We start from the raw sequence: 25,311 nt of genomic DNA on the forward strand, positions 1-25,311 counted from the left end.
AGTCCATTACCAGGCCCTTTGGGTCTTGTATAGATATTAAGGGGAACCCCGCACCCAAATTTAAAAAAGGAAAGGCGTGGGGCCCCCAGGCCTATATACTCTGAACAGCAGTATACAGGCGGTGCAAACAAAACAGGGACTGTAGGTTTGTTGTTAAGTAGAATCTGTTTGTAATTTTGAATTGGTACATTTTTAAAGTGTAGCTCCAGCCAAAAAATCTATTTTTAAGATTTTTGGAAAACATAGGGAAGGGTTATCACCCCTGTAACATTTGTTTTACTGTCTGTGCACCTCTTCAGAGGATTTCACCTCACTTTCTGTCCCAATGACAAATGTTTTTTGAAAATTTGGGGTTTTTAGTAAAACAAGGATTGGGGATAAAGCATAATTGAAGAGGAAACACGTTTTCCCATATTAACTCTTACAGGAGAGAATTTCCCTTCCTAGGGGTAGATTTCATCTCACTTCCTGTTGTCTCCTTCCGTTTGCAAGTAGGAGCCGTTTGTAAGTTGGATGTTTGAAAGCTGGGGCCTGCCCTATATACTCTGCAGAAATTGGGGCCTTAAGGTGTTGGTGTTGCCACAACACTGTAAGCTCTCAGTTACTCTTGGTGGGTGCAGGAACGGACCCTGCTGTGAAATATTAGATCAAGAATTGTAATTACATGCCATTGTTGAACAGTGGGAGAAAAATTGAGCATTTGGTGGTGGTGGTGGTGTTGGTGCCACAACACTGTAAGTCCTCACAGTTACTCTTGGTGGACACTGGAACGGGCCCTGCTGTGAAATATTATATCAAGAATTGTAATTACATGCCCCTGTCGAACAGGGGCAGAAAAATTAGGCCTTTGGTGGTGGTGTTGCCACAACACTGTAAGCCCTCACAGTTACTCTTGGTGGGCGCTAGAACGTGCCCTGCTGTGAAATATTATATCAAGAATTGTAAATACATGTCCCTGTTGAACAGGGGCAGAAAAATTGGGCCTTAGGCACTGGTGCCACAACACTGCAACCCCTCACAGATGCTATAGTTGGAGTGCAGGAATGAGCCCTGCTGCAAACTATTGCATCAAAAATTGTAATTATACGCCCTTGTTAAATAGTGGCAGAAAAATTGGGCCTTGGCCACTGGTGGCGGTGCCCAGAACCAAAAATGTTCTTACAAGCTATTAGCGTGAAAATTGAAGAGGAAGAGGATTGTGACTCAGCATAACAGGATACTCAGCATCAGCATAAGCAGTCTTGAAAGGATCTCACATTAAAAAAGAAAATCAATCGGTTACATCAGCATCAGGTGCTTGGTAGCTGGTGATCCAAGACTGATTCATTTTTATGAAGGTCAGCCTATCGACCGATTCGGTGGACAGGCGCAGCCTGTGATTGGTTACAAAGCCTCCAGCTGCACTGAATGTGCGTTCCGAAAGAACGCTGGATGCAGGACAGGCCAGTAGCTCAATTGCATACTGTGCAAGCTCTGGCCAGTGATCCATCCTCAAGACCCAGTAACCCAAAGGATATTCAGTGGGAAAGGTGTCCAAGTCTGATCTTGTAATCCTGCACCATGTGAATCAGACGCTGGTGGTGGTTGCTGGAACCAATCAGACCTTGGGACTGCGGACTAAAAAATTATCTGAACGCATCGGTCAGATGACCACCTTCTCCACCGCTCCTTCTGTGACTGACCAAAGCCTCAGCAACACGTTGTCCAGGAGGACCAGGAAATTGTAACCTCCCAAGCTCTGGAAACTCGTTGCACAAACCTTTCTGCAAGGCCTCCCGAAGATGTTTCATTCTCTGCTCCCTCTGCGACAGCAAGATAAGGTCCGCAACCTTACCCTTATAACGTGAATCAAGGAGGGTTGCCAGCCAGTAATCATCCCTCCCTTTGACACCACGAATACGAGGATCCTTCCGCAGGCTTTGCAGGATTAGGGAGGCCATGCAGCGTAGGTTTGCTGAGGCATTCGGTCCAGAGTCCTCTGGGTCACTAAGGAGGACATGATCCGCAGCCACCTCCTCCCAGCCACGTACAAGTCCATGGGTTTCTTCGGACTGTAAATGATCCATTGAAGACTGCTGCTGATGCTGAGTGCCAGGCTCCACCTCCATGCTGACACAATCCTCCTCCTCGTCCTCTTCCTGTGTGATCGGCAGGCACGCAGGAACACTGTCTGGATAAAGGGGGCCTTGAGAGGTAAGGAAGTCCTCCTCTTCCTCCCTCTGTTCTGCCTAAGGTGCCCTGTCCATTATTCCACACAGCGTGTGCTCCAACAGGTGGACAAGAGGGACAGTGTCACTGATGCATGCACTGTCACTGCTCACCATCCTTGTAGCCTCCTCAAATGGTGACAGGACAGTGCATGCATCCCTGATCATAGCCCACTGGCGTGGTAAAAATAAACCAAGGTCGCCTTACCCTGTCCTGGTGCCATAGACGCATAGGTACTCATTGATGGCCCTCTGCTGCGTGTGCAGCCTCTGCAGCATGGCCAACATTGAATTCCACCTGGTGGGCATGTCACAGATTAGGCAGTTCTTGGGCAGGTTAAATTCCTTTTGGAGGTCAGCCAGCCGAACACTGGCATTATATGACCTGTGGAAATGCACACAGACTTTCCTGGCCTGCCTCAGGACATCCTGTAAGCCCGGGTACCTGCCCAAGAACTGCTGCACCACCAAGTTAAGGATGTGAGCCAAACAGGGCACATGGGTCAGTTGACCCTGTCAGAGGGCGGAGAGTTGGTTGGTGCCATTGTCATAAACCACCATACCTGCCTTAAGCTGACGTGGAGTCAACCACCTCTCAAACTGCCCCTGCAGAGCTGAAAGAATCTCTGCCCCAGTGTTGCTCCCGTCCAGCGAGGCCAAGACATTGCCTTCCACATGCCGGTAGAGAGCCGGAATCGCCTTCCATGAGAAAAAGTGGCGTTTGGGAACCTGCCACTGAGGAACCGCACATTACACAAACTCACGGAAGGGGGCAAAGTCTACCAACTGAAAAGGCAGCAGTTGAAGTGCTAGTAATTTAGCCAAGCTAACATTCAACCACTGGGCATGTGGATGGCTGGGAGCGAACTTCTTTAGGCGGTGCAGCAGCTGGGGCAGGGAAATTTGCCTGGTACAATCTGACGTCGGTGTACCGATAGCAGATTTCCTGCAAGTACTTGGCTGTGACACACCTAATTCTACACCTTCATTCTTCTCAGTGCAGGTTTCAGAGATGACTGAAGGTATAGTGGGGTTGGAGATCCCAGCTGATGAGGAGCAAGGAGAGGTCCGCTTTGTTCTTTGGTGTGGGTCTTTTAGGTATGCTTGCCAACGAACTGCATGGCAGGTCGACATATGTCTGGTCAAGCATGTGGTGCCCAAGCGGGTGATGTTTTGGTCTCGCGAGATACGCTTGAGACATATGTTGCAAATAGCAGTGGTGGGATCTGATGCACTCGTCTCAAAAAAGGCCCACACCAAAGAACTTTTGGAATAACGCGCCCTGCAAATGCGGAGCTCTGCGGTGTGATGCAGTCGGTGTGCTGCCCTTAAGCTGGCCCCTGGAGGGCATCTTGCCTCGTTGGAGATGTGCCCTCCTCCTCCTCTCTCCTATCAGGCACCCACATGGAGTCAGTGACCTCATCATCCCCTCCCTCCTCATCACTGGAGCAAACCTGGCAGTATGCTGCAGCTGGGGGAACATGACTGCCAGATTGCTGTCCTTCTTGGGCACCCCCTCTCTCTGGGCTCACGTTACTGCTTTCCTCTAGCTGGGTACCATCATTGGAGCCTTCAAAACGCTGGGCATCCTCCTGGGGCATGTACCCAACACTGTGGTCAAACAGTTCGGGGGATTACTCAGGAGGACATGGTGGGGCTAGGGAAGGAGTGACTGATGTGATTGAGCCAAGGGAAGATGCCGCGTTGGCAGCTGCTTTGCCAGACAAAGTACCCTGAGCCTGGGTGAGAGAGGATAAGGAGGATGAGGACGGCTTGGTCATCCACTCGACCAAGTCTTCCGCATGTTGCGGCTCAACACGGCCAGCTGCCGAAAAAAAGGACAAGCATGTCCTACGGCCACGTGCTGATGAGGATGCACCGTCTCCACAACTAGCACTGTTGCCTCTAGACACAGAGTCTGCTTGCCCTCTTTTATTGGCTTGTGACTGTCTGCCTCTCCTTGTTGGCCTTCCAGACATACTAATGGCCTGCAGTGAGATGTAGCTGCACAAAGCTGGGATGTGTATATATATATATATACTGATACTGCAGCTAGCAGAATCAACTGCCTGCCTGTAGTATTATTAGTATGAGAACACCAGCAATTGTCTTCAGGTAGCTTTAGGTGCACACTGTGCAGAGGACACAGTATACTAACTGTAAATACTGCAACTGCCTGCAGTACTAATAGGATCAGAAGAACACCACCAATTTTCTTCAGGTAGCTTTAAGTGCACACTGTGCAGAGGACGCAGTACACTAACTTTAAATACTGCAGCTGCCTGCCTGTGGTACTAATAGGATCAGAACACCACCAATTTTCTTCAGGTAGCTTTAGGTGCACACTGTGCAGAGGACACAGTACACTAACTGTAAATTCTGCAGCTGCCTGCCTGTGGTATTAATAGGATCAGAACAACAGCAATTGTCTTCAGGTAGCTTTAGGTGCACACTGTGCAGAAGACGCAGTAAACTAATGCCCAGTACACGCGGTCAGATTTTCCGACGGAAAATGTGCGATTGGAGCTTGTTGACGGAAATTCCGACCGTGTGTGGGGTCCATCGGACTTTTTCCATCGGAATTTCCGACACACAAAGTTTGAGAGCAGGCTATAAAATTTTCCAACAACAAAATCCATTTGCGTAAATTCCAACTGTGTGTGGACAATTCCGACGCACAAAGTGCCACGCATGCTCAGAATAAATTCCGAGACAGAACTGCTCGGTCTGGTAAAATTAGCATTTGTAATGGATATAGCACTTTCGTCATGCTTCAATGTTTTAAATTGTTTAATGTAGCGCACTCTCTTCTTCTTTATAATGCTATAAGAATGAAGTTGTTTTGCTGCTCACATTCACACAGACTTCTCACAAACTACTTTCTTTATTATTTATCGTGATTTCATGAATATAATATTTTTATTTGTCACATTTCCCCAGAAAATAATTTTATCTTTTGATGTTTTTAGATTTTTTTTTTGAAATTCTGATATTGTGTTATTTTTTGTATTTTTTTTTGTAACTCCAGAATAGTTTTGGGTGTGTTTTGTGTGTCAAGTTACCACAACACCATTATTATCTTGTATTATTTAATCTCAAGGAGATTGGTTGTTGGTGTCTCTTGTTAATTTCACATTGTATTTTTGAAATGTACCTGCCTCCTCACAAACAAACTGTCCTTTTTGAAGGAAAACACACATAGGTGAGTATTATAAAGAAATAAAAAATTAAGGGGTCATAACCAAAGAAAGAGGGAGGCAACGCTGGAGAAACAGCAGAAATCGGCGAAGCCTTTGGCCCCCAGGGTACACATCAACTATTTTACTGCAAAATTGGTGGCCTGAGGAGTCCATATATAAGGGAGTACAATCTGGTCCAGAAGTCCAAGAGATCATGAACAGCAGCAGATGACATACAGTCAGGTCCATAAATATTGGGACATCGACACAATTCTAATCTTTTTGGCTCTATACACCACCACAATGGATTTGAAATGAAACAAACAAGATGTGCTTTAACTGCAGACTTTCAGCTTTAATTTGAGGGTATTTACATCCAAATTAGGTGAATGGTGTAGGAATTATATATATATGTGCCTCCCACTTTTGAAGGGACCAAAAGTAATGGGACAATTGGCTGCTCAGCTGTTCAATGGCCAGGTGTGTGTTATTCCCTCGTTATCCCATTTACAAAGAGCAGATGAAAGGTCCAGAGTTCATTTCAAGTGTGCTATTTGCATTTGGAATCAGTTGCTGTCAACTCTTAATATGAGATCCAAAGAGCTGTCACTATCAGTGAAGCAAGGTATCATTAGGCTGAAAAAACAAAACAAACCCATCAGAGAGATAGCAAAAACATTAGGTGTGGCCAAATCAACTGTTTGGAACATCCTTAAAAAGAAAGAATGCACCGGTGAGCTCAGCAACACCAAAAGACCCAGAAGACCATGGAAAACAACTGTGGTGGATGACCAAAGAATTCTTTCCCTGGTGAAGAAAACACCCTTCACAACAGTTGGCCAGATCAAGAACACTCTCCAGGAGGTAGGCGTATGTGTGTCAAAGTCAACAATCAAGAGAAGACTTCACCAGAGTGAATACAGAGGGTTCACCACAAGATGTAAACCATTGATGAGCCTCAAAAACAGGAAGGCCAGATTAGAGTTTGCCAAACAACATCTAAAAAAAGCCTTCACAGTTCTGGAACAACATCCTATGGCCAAATGGTTCTCAACTCCAGTCCTCAGGACCAAATGGTTCCCAACTCCAGTCCTCAGGACCCACTAACAGGCCAGATTTCAAGTATTACCTTGGGGAGATGCAAACTAGAATACTGCAATCACTGAGTAGCAAATGAGATCACCTTTCATGTATTTCAGTTATCTTGCAAACCTGGCCTGTTAGTGGGTCCTGAGGACAGGAGTTGAGAACCACTGCTATGGACAGATGAGACCAAGATCAACTTTTACCAGAGTGATGGGAAGAGAAGAGTATGGAGAAGGAAAGGAACTGCTCATGATCCAAAGCATACCACCTCATCAGTGAAGCATGGTGGTGGTAGTGTCATGGCGTGGGTATGTATGGCTGCCAATGGAATTGGTTCTCTTGTATTTCTTGATGATGTGACTGCTGACAAAAGCAGCAGGATGAATTCTGAAGTGTTTTGGGCAATATTATCTGCTCATATTCAGCAAAATGCTTCAGAACTCATTGGACGGCGCTTCACAGTGCAGATGGACAATGACCCGAAGCATACTGTGAAAGCAACCAAAGAGTTTTTTTAAGGGAAAGAAGTGGAATGTTAAGCAATGGCCAAGGTAATCACCTGACCTGAATCCGATTGAACATGCATTTCACTTGCTGAAGACAAAACTGAAGGGAAAATGCCCCAAGAACAAGCAGGAACTGAAGACAGTTGCAGTAGAGGCCTGGCAGAGCATCACCAGGGATGAAACCCAGCGTCTGGTGATGTCTATGCATTCCAGACTTCAGGCTGTAATTGACTGACTGCAAAGGATTTGCAACCAAGTATTAAAAAGTGAAAGTTTGATAGATGATTGTTAATCTGTCCCATTACTTTTGGTCCCTTAAAAAGTGGAAGGCACATGTACAAACTGTTGTAATTCCTACATCGTTCACCTGATTTGGATGTAAATACCTTCAAATTAAAGCTGAAAGTCTGCAGTTAAAGCACATCTTGTTTGTTTCATTTCAAATCCATTGTGGTGGTGTATAGAACCAAAAAGATTAGAATTGTGTCGATGTCCCAATATTTATGGACCTGACTGTACATGTCCCCAGGCTGTGGTCATACAAGAGCCTGCATCTTTTGTCATACCAGACTGAACCCAGGTCATCCCTTTCTTGTCTTCCTTACACGCTTCCTTCCAGGCTGTGTCTGTGGTGGTGGAGGTGTGGCAGGAGGAGGAGGATGATGCAACTCACACAGGTGGGTATTGGGTGTGATATCGCCCCTCACCCTCTTAGTTAATGTTGTCCTGTGTTCCTATTCTTTGTTTTTATTACGTTCGTGCTGCTCCATGTGCTTTTCTTTACTGTTGTACATTTTAAAATGGTAACTTTCATGTTCATGGACACATTATTTGTTCGTAGGAAACATTGTTTGTTCAGCCAATAAAACACCATGTTTTGTCCAGATGCAGTTCAATACATTTTTTCTGGCCTACTTCTCTTTAAATAAGTTTGTTGTCTAGATGGGTTTGTAACTAGAATGAAATGCAAAATAGATTCTGTGTAAGGAGAGGACACTCAGCAGCTGTTTACACATCTGGACGCTGGAGTACTAGTGTTGGGACACCAGAACACCCTTTTTATTAGGGGGCCCACACAGGTGCTCCAGTGTATACTATAGGGCTATCTCCATCTGTGAAGCTTGTACAAAACAGGTAAGTATTCAAGCTTGACAAAGGACAAAAATATTTCTTCATCTTGTTACTCTGCCAAAACAGACAATTGTACCCCACTTCCAAGCAATGTTTCATATTCCTATTTCTGTCATTAAATATATGTGTGCTAAGTATACCTATTTTTGTTCACATAGGGGAGAAAAGACTCAGGTGACACCACTCATCAGAGGATAGCACGGACCCCCCACCTCAGGAAGAAGGGGGAATCCCCCAAACCCAACCAGAGGAGGAGGAGGGAGATGTTGTGGAAATTGTCACCACAACAGGTGAGTGTCTGCGACCACAGCCTCAGGTAAGAGATGGATGCCTGCATATTTATAATACATGGTGTGTTATTTTTTTTTCTTTTGGATGATCGTGATGTTGTGAAAGAGGAATGTCATTTCATCAGTGAAAGTGCCCAGATCCTCATTGGGGAGATAATGGGGTGTAATAGGGATTTAGAAAACATAAAGCAAAACATCAATGATGTTCAAAAGAAAATGAAGAACATCATTGATGTTTTAGGGAGAATTTAAAACACCCAGAAATCCCTAACTTATTGCAGCTTTATTATTGTTATTTTTATGATTAATTTTTTACAAATTATAGAAAAGCCAAATTTTGAAGATGCACAGTGTTTCAACATGTGCTATCTGCCATCACAGGAGATCAATGTAAGCGTTTTGTGGGTGCAACCCCTTCCTCAATAATAAAGTAGCTGAGAGGAAGGGGTTGCACCCACAAAACATGTCCCTTGATCCCCCATGATGGCAGCTAGCACATGTTGACATTAGGCAATTTGTGTGCATCTTCAAAATTTGGCTTTTCCAGGGGTGACTTCTCCCCATCTGCTGAACGCAATATCAAACACAGTTTGTACATACTCATGTTTGATATTGCCTTCACTTTCTTGAAAAGTTGAACTTTGTAAGTTCCAGAGTTGTGTATTTTTTTATGGTTTTAAACATGCCTGTTTTACCTTAAAAGGCAATTTCTACTTATTTTAATATGACCCAAAAAATTGTTATACAACAAACATGTTGCTTTGTTCAAAAAACCTTTTAGAAATGCACATGTGATTGTGCTTTGATTAAAAAGATTGATAATCAACAATGTGTGGCTTCTTCTTTCAATGCTCAAAAGCATGTTTTGGAGTAAAGTTGGTGTTTTCAGTGACAATGGGGGTTATTTACTAAAGGCAAATCCACTTTGCACTACAAGTGCAGTTTCAGTGCAGTCTCAAGTGCACTTGTAGTGCAAAGTGTATTTTCCTTTAGTAAATAACACCCAACAGTGCTTTCTAATTTTACACAATCACGCCATTTTCAGGACTCCACAAATTTAGGGCATGGTGTTGAAAATTATTATTATTTTTGTCAGTAATGCATTACATACATTCACAAAAAAAACAAGGTGTGTGTGTAGCAGACCCACAACATAATAATTAATAGTTAGCCGAAGAAGAGATTGTCACCTCATGTGTCAACGAAATTTCGTTTGCACTGTTGAAGAAAAAGGCCAAAAAATTAGACCATTAATAAAAGATAACCAAGGAGACAGCTAAAAGAAAGCCAAGCAGGAAATCAAAGCAAATATTTGTTCAGTTTAAAATATATTTTTATTTAAAAAATGTCTCAGACATTATCTGGCATATCGATGGCCCCCCCTACCCACAAAGTATTCCATGTATCTTATACGGATCTCGCGGGCACTCTGGGGGGGGCAAGCCAGGACGGCCAGCTTCAAGCGCCATCAGGGTTGGTTCATTAATATTAATTCCGGCCTCAGGCCCAACTGAGGCAGCATAGTTCCAAAAATTTCTCCTTAAAAAGTTGTGGAGAACACAGCAACACAGGATGATGTGATTCAGTTTATATTCCGCCATGTGTATGGGTGTAAGAAATAGGCGGAACCGGCTGGCCATTATTCCAATTATGTTCTCCACCACTCTTCTGGCTCTGGCCAGCTGGTAATTAAAAACCCTCTGGTCCGGGGTGAGGGTCCTTATAGGGAATGGCCGCATAAGATGATCCCCCAGTGCAAACATTTTATCCGCAACAAAGACGAATGGGAGTCCTTCCGCATTGTCTTCTGGAGGTGGCAAGCCCAAGCTGCCATTCTGGAGACGCCTGTAGAACTCCGTCTGGGTGATGACTCCACCATCTGACATCCGGCCATTCTTCCCCACGTCCAGATACAGGAACTCGTAAGTAGCCGACACCACCGCCAACATCACAATACTATTGAACCCCTTGTAGTAGTAATAGTATGACCCCTAGTTGGGTGGTGTGGACGTGTTTCCAATCAATTGCCCCGACGCAGTTAGGAAAGTCCCACTGCTGGGCAAAGTGGGAGGCCACAGTCTGCCATTCCTGTGGGTTGGAAGGAAACTGTGGAGTCAAACAAGAACCAAAAAATAATCATTTTGCACATTAACATTGAAAGCAGATTAGACACAAACATTATTGGCCAACATCAGTATAACATTTATTTTAGGGAGTATTTAAAGACAAAGGTATAAGGTCCACCTATCAGATTCCCCCCCTCTCATGGGCGATTTTAAAAATGTTAGGGGGGAGATGTTTTGGACAGGTAACCCTCTCCACTTCATTGAGAGATGAATGCCTAAATAATGTGTATTACTTTGGCCAGCTCCTCCTTACTTACACTATTGGCAGCCCACTGGACAGGTAAGAAGTGTCATAATACAAAGATATAAATACACACTGTACAAATTTTATTACATTTTTACATTCTTCTATTACCTATCAAGATAATAATAGGATACAAAAACTTGAAACAGTACCATTTAAAAGTATTCAGGCAGGCCCTTGCACTACATGCTTTGGGGAATTCATCCATAAATCTGACCACAAAAGAGGTAGGTATAGTGTGTATGGGTTTGGCAAAGTCAGCAGATAGAGGATTGGTGTCAGCTGACTTAGCGGTTGGGGGGGAGGGAGGGTTCCAAATGATTTTGGGACCCAAAAAAAAAAGCCTCTGGCACTCTGCCAGAATTTAAAGCACAAAAAACATTTTTACACATTTTAGGGGGTGTGTAGGGTAAATCACTGCTATGAAGCTGACTAAATACATTGTTAAGTGATTAGACGAGGTGGATATAGGCCCAGGAGAGCATGCTGGAGAGGTTAGTGAAGGCAAATATGCATGAAGGACAAAAAAAATGTAAAATAAAACCAGCATGCATGAGGACAAAGGGGACATTCACAGCATATTACAATCATGGTAATTAGGGAATAAGGAAAGAAATACATTATATTAGCAAACATTAAATACAATAAAATGTGATGTTAAAGGATAAATCTTACCTTAATATAGTCCTTCTGCAGGACCTGGATGATGGCAGAACAGGTCTCTGGGATAATGATCCCCAGAGCCTGGGGGGAGATGCCTGTCGAGAATTTGAGGTCCTGCAGGCTTCTCCCTGTCGCCAAGTACCGCAACATGGCAACTAGCCTCTGCTCCGGAGTGATGGCTTGCCTCATGCAGGTATCCTGCCTGCTGATGTAAGGGGTCAGCAAAGCCAACAAACGGTGAAATACGGGGTCTGTCATCCGGAGAAAGTTCCTGAAATCATCAGGATTATTCTCATGGATCTCACGGAGCAAAGGCATGTGACAGAATTGGTCACGATGGAGCAACCAATTCTTGGTCCATGAACTCCTCCTCGCCCTGTTCATGGACTGGGCTTGTGTCAAAGTAAGAACTCCAACATCAAGCCACCGCACAGCACGAACTCTACGATGAGTACGTACATGCAACATGGCTTCAAAACGGTCGGCTGGTCAGAACGGAGTAACAGAACAGGGGGACAGGGGCCAGCAATAGAAGGAGAGAGGACAGGGATCAGCAATGGAAGAAGAAAGGACAGGGGTCAGCAATGGAAGATGTATAACAAAGTTCAGCAAAAAAATATACAAACTGAACACTTACAAGTCCAAACAGGGGAGGATGCCCATGAAGATGTGCTTAATCCTGGAGTGATCCGATGCCACTCTGCCGGCTCCGCTGCCGGTCCCCCACCTGTTGGGAATGTGGGTTTTGTCACTGGCTGTGTGTATGTCCCAGGAAGCAGGGAACTCCACGCTGACCAGTCTGGAACGGAAGTGACGTCACCGGAACAGAGCGGACATCAGAGCCGGGGGCTGTCAATCAGAGAATAACACAAAAGTAGTTTCTGTACTACTTTTGGCGATTTTGGGGTGTGATTTCCATTGACATCTGTGCAGAAACCCACACACTCTCTGAAATCACCCCCGAAATCGGGACTGATTTAATCACGATTTAATTTCCGCAGTCAGTGTGAGCCAGGGCTTAATGGCATCCCAGTCTTAGTCCGTAGGGTTCAATATTGAGTTGGCCCCCTCCTTTGTAGCTATAACAGTTTCAACTCTTCTGGGAAGGCTGTCTATATTTTGGGCAGTGCCACTCGCAGTTTAACCCTTCTGGAAATCTAGTGCACAAATGAAAGATCCAATAAACCTCACTTTTACAGAGAGACCTAAACCTGTCACCACCATGTCTGGGAGTACCCACCTTCTCTACAGCCTGGACACAGATAGCCATTGTGTTCCCCATATGATGTTCATTGAAGTGACATGCCACACTTGTATCATGATGTTTAACAGTGTCATATATGTGGTCTCTCAGACGGTCATGTAACCGCCTGGTTGTTCACTCGACATACTGAACATTACATATAGCACAAGTGATGAGGTAGATCACATTGTTTGTACTACAATTAATAAAAGATTTTACACCATACTCTCCTTCACTTGTGCTAGCTCTAAACTTATCACCCTCAATGATTCTCGGGCAACATGGACAATCATTTGCACAACATTTGAAGTTGGCTCTAAAGCAATCTGTGATGTCCGCGGTCCTAGCAACCAATGACTGCAGCGGGAAGATGATTGGGGAGAAGAGAAGTGTGCTGCTGAGCTCTGTAATCCCCACCTGTCTAAACGGCCTGTGGGTGGTTGTTGGCACCCAGCTGAGTTTTATTTGAGACCTGCAGAGTCCTGCCAAGCTCCATCACTGAGCTGCCGGCTATGTAGCTAATCTTATCTCATTCCCTGTGAGCAGCTATATGCAAGCTGTGCATGTCTCTGCCACTGAGCAGTTAATTTTCGTTGCTTGTGAGTTGCTACATGTACATGTCAGCTGTGCAAACTGCTGCCCTGCACTGAATCTCTGGCTGTGTTATCAAAAATATTGTTGGCTCTCACTGCCTGCTTGCTGGTAGGCTAGTATGGCTCTGCATTGATGCTGTATGCATCTATTATGCCCCACTGAACCCCGCTGTATTCCTTTCTTATCTCAGTGCTGGACTATTGTTGAAAGTATCATTTGCTAAGAACATTTCAATATACTACCAATATATTTGAATACCTGGAATGGATGCTTTAATGTGTATTTGAGCATTTCTGCATTTTGATCAATGCACATGCATCCTCTGTCTTTTGCAGATTACTCTATGCTCTTTAGTCACCATTAACCTCCCTGGCGGTATGATTATTTCGGATTTTAGGTGCTGAAAGCGGTACTATTATTTTGCATGGAGATTTGGCGTTTTATATTGTAGGCCTGTAATTTTTAACAATAACAAACTTATATCTGTCCACCAAGAGTCTAGTAGATACCCCGGGTATGATGAAGTTTGAAACACAAAATCATAAATTATAATATAATAAATAAATATAAATAATTAAAAAAATAATAATATAATAATAATAAAATAAATTTCCCCACGATTCACTATCGCTCAATTCTGCAAGTGTTCTAATTTACTATTGCTGTCTTCTAGCTGGTCTAAAGCCACTTTTGACGTAAAGGGACACTTTTTGGTTGCTATGGACAATCTCAAGGACTTTCCAGGCAGAAAGAACAGTATATATAATATAAAACTGCATGCAGGGCATTGGATAAAGCACTGGGGACAAAAGGGATGTGAAATGATTTCATACAGTACTGTAATCTGTAAGATTACAGTGTACTGTATGTGTTATGATTCTTAGATTTTTTTGAATTTGCCGCCAGGCTCCACCTCTGTGCGTCGCCATGCTCGCAGGGAACAGAGCCTGGCACAGAGAGGCTTCAGAGGAGGACAGAGCCCGCAGACAGAGCGGGGGGACATCGCAGGGTCCTGGGGACAAGGTAAGTATACCACACCAGGATCCTGCAATGCAATCCCGAGTGTGGCTCGGGGTTACCGCTAATGATGCTGAAAGTTAACCCCGAGCCACACTTGGGAATACCGTCAGGGAGGCTACGTTCTGAAATTTGCTTATTCTGTTGTGTGCACCTGCTGAATCTTGCTTAATACACCTACTAAATTCTGTTGAGTACACTGTTAAAGGCTAAGATTTTTACTTTTCATAATAAATATAAGCATTTTTCAATGTCCTTTCTATCCTAGCCATCACAGAGCTTTTATTTTAACGTTTCTTTTTAATTAAAAAAAAAAATGCTTTCTGCTTCCATCACTTCCTCTAGATCAGTGATGGCGAACCTTGGCACCCCAGATGTTCTGGAACTACATTTCCCATGATGCTCAACTACACTGCAGAGTGCATGAGCATCATGGGAAATGTAGTTCCAAAACATCTGGGGTGCCGAGGTTCGCCATCACTGCTCTAGATCATCTCCCATCATGCACTACCTTAGTTCATCATAGAATAGGGGATGAGAAATAGGGAACAGGGCATGCTTACCTGTCTGAACCACACCTCTCTCATAACTATACCACCTCTTGTCTTATTTCCACCCATTTTCTGTACAATCTGATTATACAATCTCTAGATCTACAATCAGCTATGTAGTGCAAGGGCCTGTCTGATTTGATACAAATGGAATAGATTGTTCAGGTGGATCCTCCAATTCCATAGTTCTGGTAAATCTAAAGGAAATTGTACAGAGATTTTACAATGAGATTGCATAGTATACAAGTACATAGGAGGGAGTGGATGGAGACAATCAGCTGTCAGGTCTCATTCACATCTCCACATAACAGAAGCTTGTGTCCCCATATGCATTTTGGAGTGTTCCCATTCATCACGCATAGGGCAGCCCATTCATTTGAATGGGCTGTCCTACATTTGACAAATGCCCCACAGAAGCTACAGAACTTTTTTTTACAGCTGAGCGTGGCACATTTGGTCCATGTTTGTCATATGTCAAACAAGCACCTGCTACGCACACTTGGAGTGCCTTTCACATTTTATTACACTGCAAGTGTGATGCGCATTTACAAAACGCACTGAAAAGCACATATTCTCTGTGCAGTTTGCTGTGCATTCAGGAATCGCACAGATGTAGATAGAGCCTCATTCTTCTTATGTAAACACACCAATTTAACCTTCATGGGAGTGCATTTTTTTTTACTCATTTTTCCCCGAGATGCCCTGCCCTTGGCCTGTCTCTGGATTTGTTCTGCCTCCTACTCATCTGCCTGACTCTACGTTGCTGACCTCTGCTTGTATCCTGACTATTCTCTGCCAGCTGTTCATGCCTGTATCTGACCGTCTATTGCTGACCTGGCTCGTCTGACCTTGCATCCAGTTATTCACTTGTCCTGCTCTGCATGCTATCTGGTCCCAGTTGGTCCTCACCTGCTGAGTTCTGCCAGTTCTTCTGCACCTGATACCTGCCAGTGGCCTGTCAAGCACCTGCTGCCTGCCCACTCCTAGGTCTGCTGTGTCTGCTGCTCCAGCGATTTGACCCATCTCTGATTATGTACCTGCTGAGAGGCCTAATGCCGCGTACACACGGTCGGACTTTTCGTCTACAAAAGTCCGACGGATGCCGATGGACCAAAGCTGGCTGACAATCCGATCGTGTGTGGGCTTCCCCGGACTTTCAGCGGACTTTTTCAGCCGCAAATCTGACGGACTTTAGATTTGAAACATGCTTCAAATCTTTACGTCGTAACTACGCCGGAGCAAGAAATCCACTCGTCTGTATGCTAGTCCAACGGACAAAAACCCACGCTAGGGCAGCTATTGGCTACTGGCTATCAACTTCCTTATTTTAGTCCGGTGTACGCCATCACGTACGAATCCGTCGGACTTTTGTGTGATCGTATGTAGGCAAGTCTGTTCGTCAGAAAGTTAACAATTTATGACACTGAAAGCATAACTAGTTCATTTTAGGTGTATAAAGAAGGCCATACACTATACAATCTGAGTGTGCAATTTCTGTACAATCTCCTTTAGATTTACCAAAACTATATAATAGGAGGACACAACTATCTATCCAATCACTCTGTATCCAGTCAGGAAGGCCCTTGCACTACATAGTTGATAGTAGATCTAAAGGAGCTTTACAGACTTCCAGGGACTGACTTCTCCTGTTTTCAGTACTTCAGCTCTGCTTCACATATACTGTGATTGATCAGCTCCTTTGCACTCTGCCAAATGAGTGCTCGACGCAAGAAGTTGGTAAAGTGCAAAAAGAGGAAGACCCTGGCTGTGTATTTAATGAGAATGTTGTTTGTTGACATTGATTGTATGTGAGTACAGAGGTGGATGAGAGCAATTTCCTGGATGGGGAAGGCAGGTGCAGGGTGTGTGTTAATGAGGTCAACTGGTGAACTCCTTCCTGTGTCTTTCCTTGGAAAATTTGTGTATTAAGGTTTACAGAGGCAAGTTCAGACACAGTAAAAGACATATGATGTGTCAATACAAAACAGTGCCAGAAAAAGTAAAAAATAAGGGGAAAAGTGAAGTGATCACAGAAATACAAAAAAAATACTCCCTGATTGAGCAGGAGTCATTTATAGGGGTGCTACTTCTTTGCAGGGTAGCGTCGCACCAAACGTGGTTGACCCCCCAGCGAGAATTTCCTTTTTTTATCAGTTAAAAGGTTATTACCCCTGCCGTAGGTGTAATGTATGTCATCATAACACTTGCGACAGGAGAAAAAACGAGGCCTTTATGTCCACCACGAGAGGCCGCACATCATATAGTCTATCTGTTGACTTGCCCATGCAAGAAACAGTATGTGGGTCGCACTATACGCCCCTTTTCTGGGCAAACGAACATATTACAAATATCAAGAATGGCAAGACTAATCATAGTGTCCTGAAACAATATCTTCCCCACTACAACAGAGACCCTTAAGGCACCTAGTTTTTAGTAATAGACAAATGTATTGCCCATTGGAGAGGTGAATCTAGTATTATGCCCCGTACACACGGTCGGATTTTCCGATGGAAAATGTCCGATCGGAACGTGTTGTCGGAAATTCCGACCGTGTGTGGGCTCCATCGGCCATTTTCCATCGGATTTTCCGACACACAAAGTTGGAGAGCAGGAGATAAAATTTTCCGACAACAAAATCCGTTGTCGGAAATTCCGATCGTGTGTACACAAATCCGACGGACAAAGTGCCACGCATGCTCAGAATAAATAAAGAGATGAAAGCTATTGGCCACTGCCCCGTTTATAGTCCCGACGTACGTGTTTTACGTCACCGCGTTTAGAACGATCGGATTTTCCGACAACTTTGTGTGACCGTGTGTATGCAAGACAAGTTTGAGCCAACATCCGTCGGAAAAAATCCTAGGATTTTGTTGTCGGAATGTCCGAACAAAGTCCGACCGTGTGTACGGGGCATTAGAGGTGTGTCGCGTTTAGAGACATTCTGGATATACAAATTAAAATCCTGTTGGCCCCTATTGGTCCCATGGTATGTATGTTGCCCCATGGTATGAATGTTGATTGGGACATTAATGCATTCATCAACAAATCTTGAAGATTATAAATCCATACCCTGTTTTACAAGCTTTTAGCAATTTTATACGTTATTCTATTTTATTTCTCATTTATTTTATCTTGTAACCTAATTTTCAGACACCGTCTATGTTTGTTTATTTTCAAACATTATTGTGTCTGATTGACATTTTGTTTAGGTTTGTTGAGACGAGTGTCACACATGCTCTTAGATTTAGAACCTTTTTATTTGTGTAGGCACTGGCTATCTGATGGTCTGGTATACTAAGGCATAATTGTCATTATATTTATAAACCGCTTGTTTAGAGTGAGGCTCAGATATCAGATCTTAGTTTTGTGACACGATGCCACACCATGTGTCTGCCAACCTGGGCATGGCTTGGTGTGCGTCATCACTGCCACAATCCCTAAAGGCATGATTCCAACACGGGACGTCACATGGCAGTAGACCAAAGCAAGGCTCGGTCTGTACCACGGCCGCCATTGTGGTTCAATACATCCAACAGATGCCCATCCAAAGTTAGGCTTGGCTACAAAGCTGAGTGCCATTTCGGTGCATTATGCGACATTGAATCCAAGGACATCAGACCAAGGTAAGGCTTGGTCTGTGTCTCAGGCACCATTTTTTTAAATACATGATCTTATTACATGATGTTCCACGTCAACGGACCAAAGTGAGGCTTGATCCGCGCCATGGACGCCATTATGTTTTGATTATAAGACTCTATATTGCCTAGTTAGAGGCTTGGAGCGCATGCGAAATGCCATGCCAGATTCACTTCCGGTTGGGCGGAAGTGCGGTCACGCGCACATGATTGGCAAATGAATTAACTTACTTGGTGCAGTACATGGGGGGGCAGCCCATACCCCAGATGACGTCTTATGCCGCATACACACGGTTGGAATTTCGGCCGATGAGAGTTGTTCGTCGGAAAATGTGACCGTGTGTATGCTCCATCGGTCTTTTGCTGGCGGAATTCCAGCCAGCAAAAGAATGAGAGCATGCTCTCAATTTTTCGGTCAGGAAAAGTTCCTATCCACAAATGCGATTGTCTGTGGCAATTCCGATGCGAAAAATCCCTACGCATGCTCGGAAACAATTTGATGGATGCTCGGAAGCATTGAACTTCATTTTCTCGGCTCGTCCGTAGTGTTGTACCGCATTCTTGACAGTCGTAATTTCAGCAAACTTTTGCGTGACCGTCAGAAAAGCCGTCATATCTTTTTCCGATGAGAAATCCACTTGTGCGTACGTGGCATAAGTGTCAGAACGTACTGTGCTGGCTCCATGATACTACATTTTTACTCCTTTCCTGTGATCACATGTATACAGCGCCTGCATTTGTCTACATTGATGTAAGTGTATTCATTTATTCAATAAACATTTTTAGCCAAGGATTTTACATTATATGGTGATTTTTTCCCACTATTGGCCTTTTTCTGATGGGAGCATAACCCCCTCAGATGTTGGAATTGTGCTGCCGTACACTCCTGTATGCTGGTTCTTAGGAAACTCAGCTTTCTCCAGTGTGTTTGCGTGTTTGGCACTTTGCCGCTGACAGAAGGCCCACAGTATTCAGGAAGAGTACCCAATTATTCTATGTGGTGGTGGCTACACATTGGATGGTGAACCCCTTCCTTGGTGGTTGTCCTCTCCAAGGGGTACTACGAAACTCTTCCATGGTGGCTTACCTTCATAAAGGCAGAACATCCACTCTTCACTGCTTATGAACTCTTTCTTACTTGAAGTCACTCTTCCTACTTTTTTGGACTCACTCACGTCGTTTGAAGTTTTTTATGGACATTGTGATTCATATGGTTTATATGTCACTACTTAATAGGTGCCAGTCATTGGCCTGAATACAATATTGCATTGCCACTTTATATTGTTTGCACATTTGTACATTTTGCAATATTTATATATGCCACAGGTGCCAGCCATTGGCCTTATTGTATTTTTGCACTGTCACTGTACACACTTGCATATATATTTAGCGCTGCACTTTATTTCTTATTTACATTGCACAATTTGTCTAATTGTAGTGCTGGCAGCTTGTCAGTTTTTTGTTAGCGCAGTTGTTTTCCATATTTCACTCAAATTCACTTATAGTATTTCATAATGTACAAACCATTTGGAGCTCTCTCAGAAAATAATTTCTCAATGGTACCTTGCGCCCTATAGGGTAGCCCAGTTCTATCCTTCCCAATGACCTCTTTGCTGACATAACTGCGGACAAGTGGGTAACCTTTATCATACTCTATGGTCCTGTAAGAGTATTACGAGTTTCTGGAACTAAGTATTTGGCCTAATTTCTTCTGTTACAGGTATAGTAACCCCACCCAATCCAGCTTTGGCCCTGCTAAACCTTGAGTTTGAAAACTTTGTACCTCCCTTCCATTTAGTAGTTGCCCACATACTGTTAGCATCCAGATCTGTAATAACCAGATATTGGAAAAAAGACAAGGCCCCTAACCAGTCTGAGGTGGTTACCTCCATTAACCTTACTTGAATATGAAAAAAATGCTCTTTAGGAAAAGTTTAAAGATCATGGCAACCGTGGTTATTTTGGGTTAATGTCTAATTGCATTTATTTTGTCATAGTCATCCAATTTCTTTAGCTGTGTACAATTATCTGACCGCAAGCTGTATGACCTGTCTAGTCTGATTTTTTCAATTGCTTTACATGGTGTTATACTTGATTTTTGATATTCTGTACAATATATATCATTTTGTATCTATGCATAAAACCTAATAAAAATGTATTGTTGAAAAAAAAAATTGTGAAAAAAAAATGTAATAAAAAATATATTTTTTTAAATTATAGCTTTTTTTTGTACTGTCGCCAGTCAGTGTCCCTGTTCACTGCCACACCAGTTATATGATGATGCTATACTGCACTGGTGACAGTAAATAAAGAAAAAAAAATGTGAACATTTTTTCTTCTGGTTTAGGCAGGGTCACAATAACAGCATGAAGAATTTCTGTTGGAAAAAATCCAGAGTATGCAGTTTCATTAAATAAGTCTTGCAATTGAGGGATTAGAATATCTGAAAACTTTTATGATATTCTACTGAGAATCCATCAGCTCCACGAGATTTTTTGTATGCTAATGAGGATATCACTGTTTAAATTTCTTCTAATGAGAAAGGGGCATACAACCTTTCTAGAATGTGAAAATCAATAGATGCGTTAAAGAATCCAGAAATCCCTTTGTAAGATTGTCAGCAGGTTGAGGAGTATCTGGATATTTTTTCAAATTGTATAGGGAATTCATGGTATGTCATAAAATAATTAGCAGCTTCCTTGGGATGGAATAGATTGTAATTAGTCTAAAGGTTGATTAAGTAAGCAAGTTTAGTTTTTGCTTGGCACGTTTTAATTAACTTGCAAGAAGTCTCTCTGCTTTAATGTAATGTTTATGCTTATGCAATGTTTAGCCTACCTTGAGAGTAATGGGGGGCCTTCACTCTCTTTTTTTCATGGTCCGATATTAGGTGCAACCTAAGCTCAATTCTATATTTTTGTAATTCTGAAGTTACAATGGGATTAATTAGTTTTTGTGGAGGGATTCCAACTGTTTAATTTTATTTAAGAGAGTTTGTTCTGCATGCATTCTCTGTTTCTTCTCTCTAGTAGCAAATTGAAGTAACAGACCTCTGCTAAAATCTTTGTGAGCACACCATATTGTAAAAATGTTAAGAGTCTGGAGTTGGATTCCTTTGGAAAAATTCCCTGATACAAACAGATAGTTTTTCCCAGTGGAATTTCTTAATAAAATGGGTAGTATTATTCTGTCATAAAGAAAAAGGATTGATACCATATTGGTCATGAACTGACAAAGTCTCAGTGACATGGTCAGACCATGTTATATTGTGAATAGTTGCCTGGGAAACTGTGACAGACCTAGCCAAGACAGAGGCTTTTGGAGAGGACTGAATGCTAGCCTCTTGCCTTCCGATTATGGGCCATGGATTTTAAGGGAACAATACTCTTTGCGAGGTGTATGCCTGGGGACCTTGAAGTAATGTTACTTTGGATTCAAGTCCATGTCCCCCCAAAACACACAGACTCTGGGGACCCTGGATATGCCATATTAGAAATAGTAACTGATTCATACTGTTGGGACACATACTGTGAGGAGATGCTGAAGTCATCAACTCCAGCCATCTGTCTGTTGTCTGTTATAATGTAAATTAGTCTAGTAAGACTTGTCACAGCTAAGAGTCTTTCACTCATTGTGCTAATTAGCCCTGCAATTGTATGAAGGAGTTCTGTGTTGAGATGTATGATAATGTGTATTGTATAGTCGGTGAGCTAGGAGACGTGAAGTCTGTCCTAAACGTCATGTTTCTGAGTCACCTAGGCTGTCTAAAGGATTAGATAATTAGCCCATGTTAATTAGGTTTCTGATTACAGTTTGTATTTTCATTCTGCTGTATATATTTGTGTGAGATCTCAAAATAAAGATTTATTCCTGTTTGACCCTCAATACAGAGCCTCGTCTCGTACTTGGGGGGAGAATTATTTGTATGGGTTTCTTGTTCGGCTGATTGAAGTGTTCGGTAGCTGCTTTTTGTGTTCGGAAATAGAATGTCCTAAACGGCTTTAACCCCTTTCATACTCGGGGTGTCGTTACGAAGAAGATACAGATCAGTAAGAATTAACTCTTTCCTCGAATATGTATTGTTAGAATGAGAGTAGGTATAATCCTTTTTTATTGAGTGGAAGCAATGCCATGGATCATAAAGGTGCCCATTATGTAGGTTTGAGGTTTGAAGGGTTTGTCTAAAGATTTGTCAATTATGGCATTAAAATCACCCAAAAGGATAAGGTTACCCTTGCGTATTTCAGATTTCAGTAAGTTACACAAAAAGAAGACTTAGACCATGTTAGGGGCATATAGGTTAACTATTGTGTACAATAAAACATAATAATCAGTGTCAAGAGCTGCACCTATCATTCACCAGAATACCAGATGATATCAAATATATACACAAACAAATAAGTGCGCATACAAACACAAACATCAGTAAATATATAAAGTTCAGTTATTCCCAAGTATTTTCTTTGCAATGGTTTTTATTGAGTTTCACAGAGAAGAAGGTAAAATATAACAAACACTGCATTTGCAAAAAACAGAATGTCTCGCCATACATTACATAACAATAAGTACCTTGCTTCAAAGGGAGGAACGAATATCATATCTTTAAGAGATCTGAGTGATATGCCCTTTCATAATCCCTCTAAGTTGGTTAGAGGAGCATTCAAAAGCAGCTAAGGGTTCAAAGGCAGATATACTTCCTAAGAAAGGTCCATATACTAAGGTGGAAAATGTACTTCAATTTCCCATGATAATTTACATGTGGTAATAATGTCCATATGTTTGTTGTTGTTAGAAAGAAATAATAACAGTTACAATACAAGTTTATACACAGTACTGTACCAATTAGACCAGATGTTGCAGTCTGAGTCCGCTTGTTGGAGATTGCCAAAACTAAATGCGAAGATACGCTCATATGTAATATGGGTGTGCACTATGGGAATTATTTCTTTGACGTCTGGAATGTCACTTTGGGTGGGAAACTTGTGAAACTCAGCTTACCTTAGAAAGCTCTGGAAACTCCTTGTCCAGTTCCCCCGGCCCCTCATATGTGTAATTCATCCTGTGTCTATTAGGGGCACAGGATGTCTGAAAACCCCAAAGCCAGGTTATCCAGGGATCTATATGTGTGGTTTGTGTTGAAAGAATGAAGAGGTTGGGGGCGTGGCCAACCAGAGCTGAAGATGGCTGCTTAAGCACTGAGCTCGTCAGCCCTGGGAGAACATTGGAACAATGACGGCCCACACAGCTACACAATCCATCACCATCCTTACTCCAGAGGCAACCAGGAGCCCGGACATCATGTCCAGGAAAAGAATGACGGAATACAAGCCCCAAAAACTGACTGAATTCTCTTTCAAGCCAGCGGGGAAGGTTAGTGAAGTCAAAGATGGCACCAGCCAGGCCGCGCCGCGGAACTCCTATACAGATCTCCCGGACTAAATTCTGGAGGAATCCTCCAGCCAAGACCCCTCTGTGCTCTCTGATCACCCTCCTGAGTGTGACCCCCTTACCTGCAGCCCCACGAAAGCCAAAATGCATCTCGATGCGCCGCCGCAGCGGCCAGCACAGGCACAAATCGAGGCCCAGGCTTTTAATCCCCTCTTTTCCAACCAGGCCTTACATTCCTCAATGGTTTCCTTCCCCACCTAAGGCCAACCAGTTATTGATTCCACCCTCAAAGACATGCTCCTATCTTTACGGACCTTCCTGATGACTGATCTATCCTCACTCTTTATTAAATCAACTCAGACATACATTCTTTGGATGACAGAATGACATGCATTGAAAGAGGCATGAACGAGTGCACTTCCACAGTGAATGGAGTCATTGATGTCTATGATGATGTTAGGGAGGAACAAGCGTGGATACGGGCCAAGCTGGCCGATTTAGAGGACAGGTCCCGCAGGAACAATGTCAAACTGAGAGGGATTCCTGAATCCATACTGTCTACGGACCTGCCCAAATAAGCGAAAGAGCTCATGCACATCATCATCCCTGAAGCGTCTCCCCGAGACATAATAATAGATAGAGTCCATATAATTGCAAAACCATCACACCTTGCTGCCTTAGTACCCAGAGATGTGTTGATGAGAGTACATTTTTTCCACATCAAAGAAAGACTCCTGTTTGGGGTTAAAGCGAAAACTCCCCTACTCGCTCCTTACACGGGTATTCAATTCTTTCCAGATCTCTCCAAATACACCCTTCAATTAAGGAGACAAATGAACCCGGTCACCAAAGGCCTTCAAAACCACAAAATCAAATACAAATGGAGATATCCAGAGTATTGGTAACTGTAAGTGCAAACACACAAGTCCATATATAACAGGAGATATAAAGGGCTGAGCAACTTAGTCCATAGGGGACAGGCTGGAAGTTCAAGGGTTAAGTGGTAACCGGTAATGTAATGGTTAAAGTAGGCTGGTAGGCTAGGCGGCTGCTGTTTCCTCAGAGAGCTGGCTCTGTGATGGATGAGAGAGGGGTAGAGAAGGAAGCGCCACCTGAGTGTAGTATTAACAAATGATGTTTAACGACACCAGGTAAAAACACACTTACAGGATAAAAACATATAAAAGGCTCATCTGTATAGGTATGTGGTCCTCGGTGTTCCCTCTGATCCTGCGGTGGTGACGCTGCAGGGATGCTGGGCTGCAGAAGGTGGATTACCAGCCGGGAGCTCCTTCTGTGGCCATCAGGAAGAGACTAGGGGCCGGCGTGGAGTGCACGTGAAGCGTGCATGATGTCACAGGTCGTCCGTATGCTTCCGGGTTCGGTATCCAGGGGAGGGATCGTCGAGGGAAGAGGGCTAGCAGAGAGGTTGAGAGAAGGCTACGCGCTCG

Source organism: Aquarana catesbeiana, linkage group LG06, assembly GCF_042186555.1.
Source record: "Aquarana catesbeiana isolate 2022-GZ linkage group LG06, ASM4218655v1, whole genome shotgun sequence".
Taxonomy (NCBI): Eukaryota; Metazoa; Chordata; class Amphibia; order Anura; family Ranidae; genus Aquarana; species Aquarana catesbeiana.